Genomic DNA, 6,919 nt, shown 5'->3' on the forward strand with positions numbered 1-6,919 from the left:
ATACATAAAAAAACATTAATTCTGGCCCAAATACATACTCGTGCAATTTTACACAGGTTTAAAACTAATATTATTTAAATCACAGATTCTTATTTAAAATCAATACATATATATAAAGCAGAAGCTTTTCGAGCGATATTAGAGAGTCCAACTTTTTTAGAATTCCTAATAAGTGTAGATTTAGATTTTTTCTCTTAATAGTTTATGATAAAATTATTCTAATCAAAGTAGATCTAATAATTTATGAGATAGTAATCCTAATAGAAGTAAATCTAATATTTTATAAGAAAAAAATACTAATAGAAGTAGATCTAATAATTTATCGATTATTCTTTACTAACATAATAATAGAAAAATAATGTTATAAAGAATATTTATTTTAGAAATATTTATAAAGTAAAAAAAAAGTCATATAATAAACGTATAAAAGTGTTAAAATTGTATATTTTATAAACATATAATTAATCTTTGTGAGGAAAAAAAAAAGAGATCATAATCTCTTACAAATATAAATATTGTCAAAAATCTAAGTTGTTCGATTTTAACTATTTGGTGAAATAATTTGGGTAGTAATCGGATTGATAGACTCCACTCGTGCCCTAACTCGTCTGAGAGCTAGATTTTGCGTCATACGGCTCCGTCCCGGAATCAGGACCCCTCTTGGCGAGAAGGCTATTGGCGAAATAATGACCTTTCTTTGTCCCTGCCCATTTAGAAACTTTTTTGAATATTTAAAAGATTTACAAAAGATTCGAGTTGGTAATTATAACCAAACATGTAATTGTCTTACACAAAAACCTTAGGAAAAAGCTAAACTTTGTTTTAAAAAAAATACTTCATGAAAAAGTAACATGTCATAATAGGAAAAAGAGATAAAGAATGATATTTACTTAGCATTTGACAGAGAAAAATTTCTACAATGACAATATTAGAAATAAACAACTTCAACGATGGCATGAAATAGTTTTAACTCTGATTTTCTATAACGTGTCAAATGTGTATGATTAAATTACCAATAATATTCACATAAGATTAAAAAAAATTGAGCTACCATTTAAAAATATTAAATAAGTCTTAAATAGATTATGTCAAATGAGCCAAAAAATTAAATACAAATGAACAAAGTCAAGAATTTCGATTTTATGCGGACTAATAATTCAAGAACCAGCTAACTATGAATAAGTCAGTGTAAATATATATACAAATTGTGAGAAGTATATATAATCTACTATTATATCACCGAATTTTTTTCAAACTGGTTTCAAATTTATCTCAAATCCATAATAGACGTTAAAAATGTATTGAACTGCCAAATATACAAAATTATTCGGTTAGATCAATTTTTACTTTTTAAATTCCAACTAGTTTTGAAACCCGTGAAAATCACAGGATCGTTAATAATTTATTGTTTTAATTGGCTTAAAGATTATGCAATACAAATATTTTTCTTAACCAACAAATATTTAAGCGTTAGTTTAATTTCACTTTATTGATGAAATGAATTAGAGTTTTTACACCTGTAATTAGAGATGAATAGTGAAAATAATTGCATATTTGATAAAAAAAAAAGTTGCTTAAGGTAACATTTTAAAATTATTGTGTATGTGTTGCAAATACGAACTAAATTTCCAGTACCTAATAATGGATATACTTGTATATTACAACAATTTTATATTCCCTCAATTTCAATGGATTTTATACTTTTAAAAAATTTCTGTCATATTTTAAAAATATGTAGAATGCCCTGTAACACCAAATAAGTAAAAATGTGTGTCACAAATTATTTTCGCGTACAATAAATTTATGGAAAATAGTAAGAGAGTGAAGTTAAAGAGTATAACTTTACAATTTCGAACAATTATTGGTAAAATTAAGCAAAATTAGTTATGCATCTTATGAATGACACATATAACAAATATTTAGTTTATACAATATGTCACATAGGCGCTTCCACTTTGTTCAACCAAAAATATAAATAAATAAACATTCTTATACATTGTAAAAATAATTAGCTACAACTTAAAAATATCTTCTTAAACTATATTGGCAAAAATGTCTAAGCTTATTGACTTACTCGTATAATCTTTTACACACTTTGAGTTATTTGATTTGTGACTAATTGAAGTCTTAACAAAAAAAATTAAGAAAAAAAAGGTGCTTGTGCAACATTAGTGTAACAAAGATAAACTGTGTAGAATTCACAAACTTTTGACAAAAAATCTTCCAAGAATTGGCGGATGTAATGTCTTATGTGGCTTCATTGAGATTTATACTACTATATGTAATTATACATACTACATAGTATAAAAGGTGTACCTGTCAAAAATAAAAAGTCAATCAAACTATAATAATGAAATGTAAACTGAAACAATTAATTTAATTCTGTAGAATGAGCTACAATTAAATAAGAATATAAAATATATTGTAGATACGTAAAGTTGTTATAAAGTCAAGTTGAAATGATTAATTTAATTAGGATTTTATGTGAACCAAATAATTTTGAATTGAGTGTGGAAGCTTAAAGATGAAAAATCTTCAAAATAAAATCTCAAAAGTGTTTAAGGTAGAGAAGTCGAAACATTGTGGTAATGCAAGTGATGATAATTGTAGACAAAAATATGACAATGTGTATAGGTAGTATAAATGAGGAGGGGGAAGCCAAAAAATCAACTAAGAAAGGATTTAGATGTCAAATTAGTAGAGTAAATTAATTATTAATTATTAATAGCTATAAAGATGAGAAGGAAATGAAAAGTTTATTGACATTTACATTCTTTTGTACAACATAAATTTTATTTTTATTTTCACTAATTATATGCATGTGAGACATCACAATTCAAGATGACTTTTGATAGGAGACATTACTTAGTGAAATGCTTAGTTTTATCTTTTTAAAATATTGTATAGATTTTCCGTGAAAATCACTTGACTTTTCTAGCTCGTCATTAATAATTATTTGCTCACATAATTTTTTTTTTATTTTCTTATAGTGTCTTGATACTTACATCATTCTTTATTGTTTATTTGTTATTGCATCATGTTTATATTATTCTTAGTTGTTATTTATAGCCAAATGATATTGTATTTACTCGACATTTAAATGATATTTTTTCTAGTTTATAACTTTATTAAAATGATGATATCATAAAAATAGTAAGTAACATTAACCATAGTTATATTTTATGTTTGAAAATAATAATTATATTGAAAAATTAAACTATTCTTCACTCATTTTCCCTTAACCGTTTTAACATTTAATCAAATAAAAAAAAATTAAATGAGATGGATATAATAGATCAAGATTTAAAAAACATCGATATTACTGTAATATTCTCACTTCAAAAATTCAAAAATAAAAAAATATGTTACTATTTGATAGTCAAAGTACGAGCAAAATATAAATTTTATTCAATACATCTCAACAAATCAACTACACATTATTAATTAATGAATACATTAAAAAAAATTCCAAAACATTACATTGTTCTTAAGTATGTGTGAGACAAAAAAAGTTAAGGGTACAATTTGGTCAAGCTAGAGTTTCATTCACCAAAGTTGGACATTCTTTCGCCCCAATGGATGGTGATATATATTCGATCATCGATCATCAATAATCTCAAGTGTCATCATCAACATTCGACAACACCAAAAACGAACAATACGATATAAATGCTTGTTAATTATACATTCTCTTTTCTTCTATTTTTGTCTTATCTCTTCATTTCTCGTTCATTTCACCACAAAAGAAAGATAGTTTTTTTTTAAAAGAACAATCAAATGAAAACAAATAGGTAAGCTAGATTCCCATCTACTAATCTTATTTTATAGGTAAAATTTGTTGATGGTTTCATAATTATGGAATATGAAAAGTTTGGTATTAAAGAGGAATAAATTGTAATTATGAAATAGAGTAATGTTTGGAAGATGAAAGTTTATGTAGGATAAATGATTATACTATATTGATTACTACTTTGTCTTTTTGTATTTTATTTTTAATTTATTTTTTCATTAATTTTTGATCTAGCATATAATTGTAACTACTCAATCTAGCATTTTTATGTTATTGTATAACTTGTATTACGTCACGTGTCTTTCTATTAGCTACTCAATCTAGGCTTTTTATATTATTGTATAGATTTCGAAAAAACAATTAATTTGGGATAAATTTTAAAGGATAATTAAACAATAAAAGTGGAATAGAGAAGGTCTCGTTTAAATTCACCATGAACACAAAATTATAAATATAATTATTTTAGTTTACTTACTAAATATATTGCTAAACAATGCAATTTGTGTTTTTTTTATAAAACCTTATCCTTTACGTGAAATAATTTCATGAACTAAATACATGGTATTACTACCCTTTTAAAATTCTATTATTAGTCTATAATTTCAGTTAAGTATTTACAAAATTTGTATGTAAATTACTTAAATTAAATAAATATTTATTTTCTAAATATTTTATATTTTCCTAAGAAAATATTTTATATGATCTTTAATACTCATTTGTTGATTAATTAGTTCTGTAAAACATCTTTTATATACAACAAAGTTATGGTATATTATTGTTTTTTTCTAGTAATAACAATAGTGAATTGATGCCTTTCAAAAAAAAAAAAACAATAGTGAATTAGTGACAATACAATTGTTTTTTTAACTTCATTTATTCTTTTTCGTTCTTAATTTCTTTTATATTCAGTTTTTTTTTTAATTTCGAATACATATAATACTACTCCATATGAAATATCTTAAAATTATTAACTTATAGTTAATGCATATTTTTTTATTATAGTTTTTTTTAGTTAATTAAATTTAAAACTAATGGAATATGGATGGATTTTTAAAGAAAATAAGTGAATTAAATTAATGCAGTATAATAATAAATTGATAATGCATGTCATATTAGTTTGCCAAGTCATATTGTTATTGTGTATGTGGCTTTTTTCATCTTATGTGGCATTATCTATGTGGCATTTTTAGGCTAGCCTTTTAATAGTATTTTATAGATTCTTCTATGTGTTTTTATTCACTTAATTATTTACCGCCGTTGGCGAATGGTTGGTTATTACTTTGTCATGTACTGATTGTATATTTAAAAGTGCAATAGTTTTTACGGTAGCTTTTCAATAGTGTTTTTTTGGAAAATTTCCATTTTGGTCCCTGAGATTTGGGTTAATTCCACTTTAGTGTCATGGGGTTTGCATAATTCCACTTTAGTGTCCTAAGGTTTCGACTACTTCCACTTTATTAACCTGAGTTTTGAATAAAATTTCATTTTGGTGGCCTAAAACATTTAATAGTCAACTTTTGTCTTAAGTAATTATATTTTCAATAAAATAAAGTGCAAAATTGGATATTAAACTGCATACAACATAGTAATATTGCAAATAATGTTTGATTTGTTATGTTCAAAATATTTTTTTTAGTACTCCCTCCATTATCTTTTATCTTCTCATTTCAATAAAATTATCTCACATATATTAGAGAAGTGGCCAAGGAGATAAAAGATGATAGAGGGAGTATAAATTATTAAGAATGTTATGTATAGGTCACTTAAATGGGAAGTAAACCTCAAGGCACCAAAGTGTAATTATGCACCTCAGGTCACTAAAGTGAAATTAGGCTAAACCTTAGGGCACCAAAGTGGAAATAATTTTTTTTTATTAATGGTTAACTATGGGGTGGGTATCCCACAAGGGTTTAGTTGAATTTAAAGTACTCCTTAGTGTAATAAATTAGGTCAAACTTAAAAGTTCGACCTTAAGATAAAAAACCTAATTGCATATATATTCGTTAAGAAGTAAAACGATTGTACGTATATATTTAGTACTTTGAAGCAATTTTCTTAAAATTGAAACTCTTTCTGAAAATTTGTTCATTTTGTTATTATAAATAAAGAGTAGAATAACAATGTAAGATAATGAGACTTGATTTTCTGAATAGATAACATTTCAAATAAACAAAAATGAGTTATATTATAACTTTAATAGAATTAATCTAAAACTAATCGACTTTAAGAGTAGTATCATAATATCCTACTCCCTCGAATTCACATAAAACCCGTGATTTATTTTTTTGAGTTCAAACTTTGTAAAATTTGACCGTTAATTTACTTAAAAATATATTTCACATCTAAAAAATTAAATTTCTTATTATATATTTTACATGAAGTTTATAGGGAACAACCAGTCTTAATGGTTAATAGTCAAAAATAATTTTTTATTGTTTAGAGATCTAACAAAAATCCACCAAACAGGTTACATATATAATTGAGATACATGTTGTTTTGCGTACCACCATTCAACATTTACATGGTTGTATGCTTACAAAATAGAATATTCGTAAATGTTGTAAGTTAATCTAATTTGTGAATCTTATAAAATCGGCCTCAGTTATCACATGTTCATTTTATGAAATTAAACCACATTTTTGGGAATGCCGTTTTAAATTAACTAAAAATCGGTGGCATGTACAACAATAAAAATAGGTAATTACATAACACAACCGTGTCTTCGGATGCTATACAACTGATATAATTAATACCAAAAGGAGTAGCTTTTAAGTTAAAGAGACTGATGATCCATCAATAATCAACCCAAAAGTTTTCCGTGTTTCGATCTTCAATATAGTTGGACTTTTTCTTTTATCAACTTAATTGACGTCTACTATCAAACCATGACAATGTAAACCAACGTTTGCAATCTGTTCAACAAATTCTTTGAACATTCAACATGCATATTGTTAAAGATGATCCTAATGGGAGCCTCATGCATTCTATGTAACAGAATCACATATATTTTTGTACTGTTGTTTAAAGACTATTAATTTTATTGGAATTTAGTATGAATTTGATTTTACGAGAAGGTATATAAAGAGCAAAACACTCTCTTAATTGTAGATAGTCAAGGTAAACTTTTGC

The sequence above is a fragment of the Silene latifolia genome, chromosome 2, assembly GCF_048544455.1.
Source record: "Silene latifolia isolate original U9 population chromosome 2, ASM4854445v1, whole genome shotgun sequence".
NCBI classification, from domain to species: Eukaryota; Viridiplantae; Streptophyta; class Magnoliopsida; order Caryophyllales; family Caryophyllaceae; genus Silene; species Silene latifolia.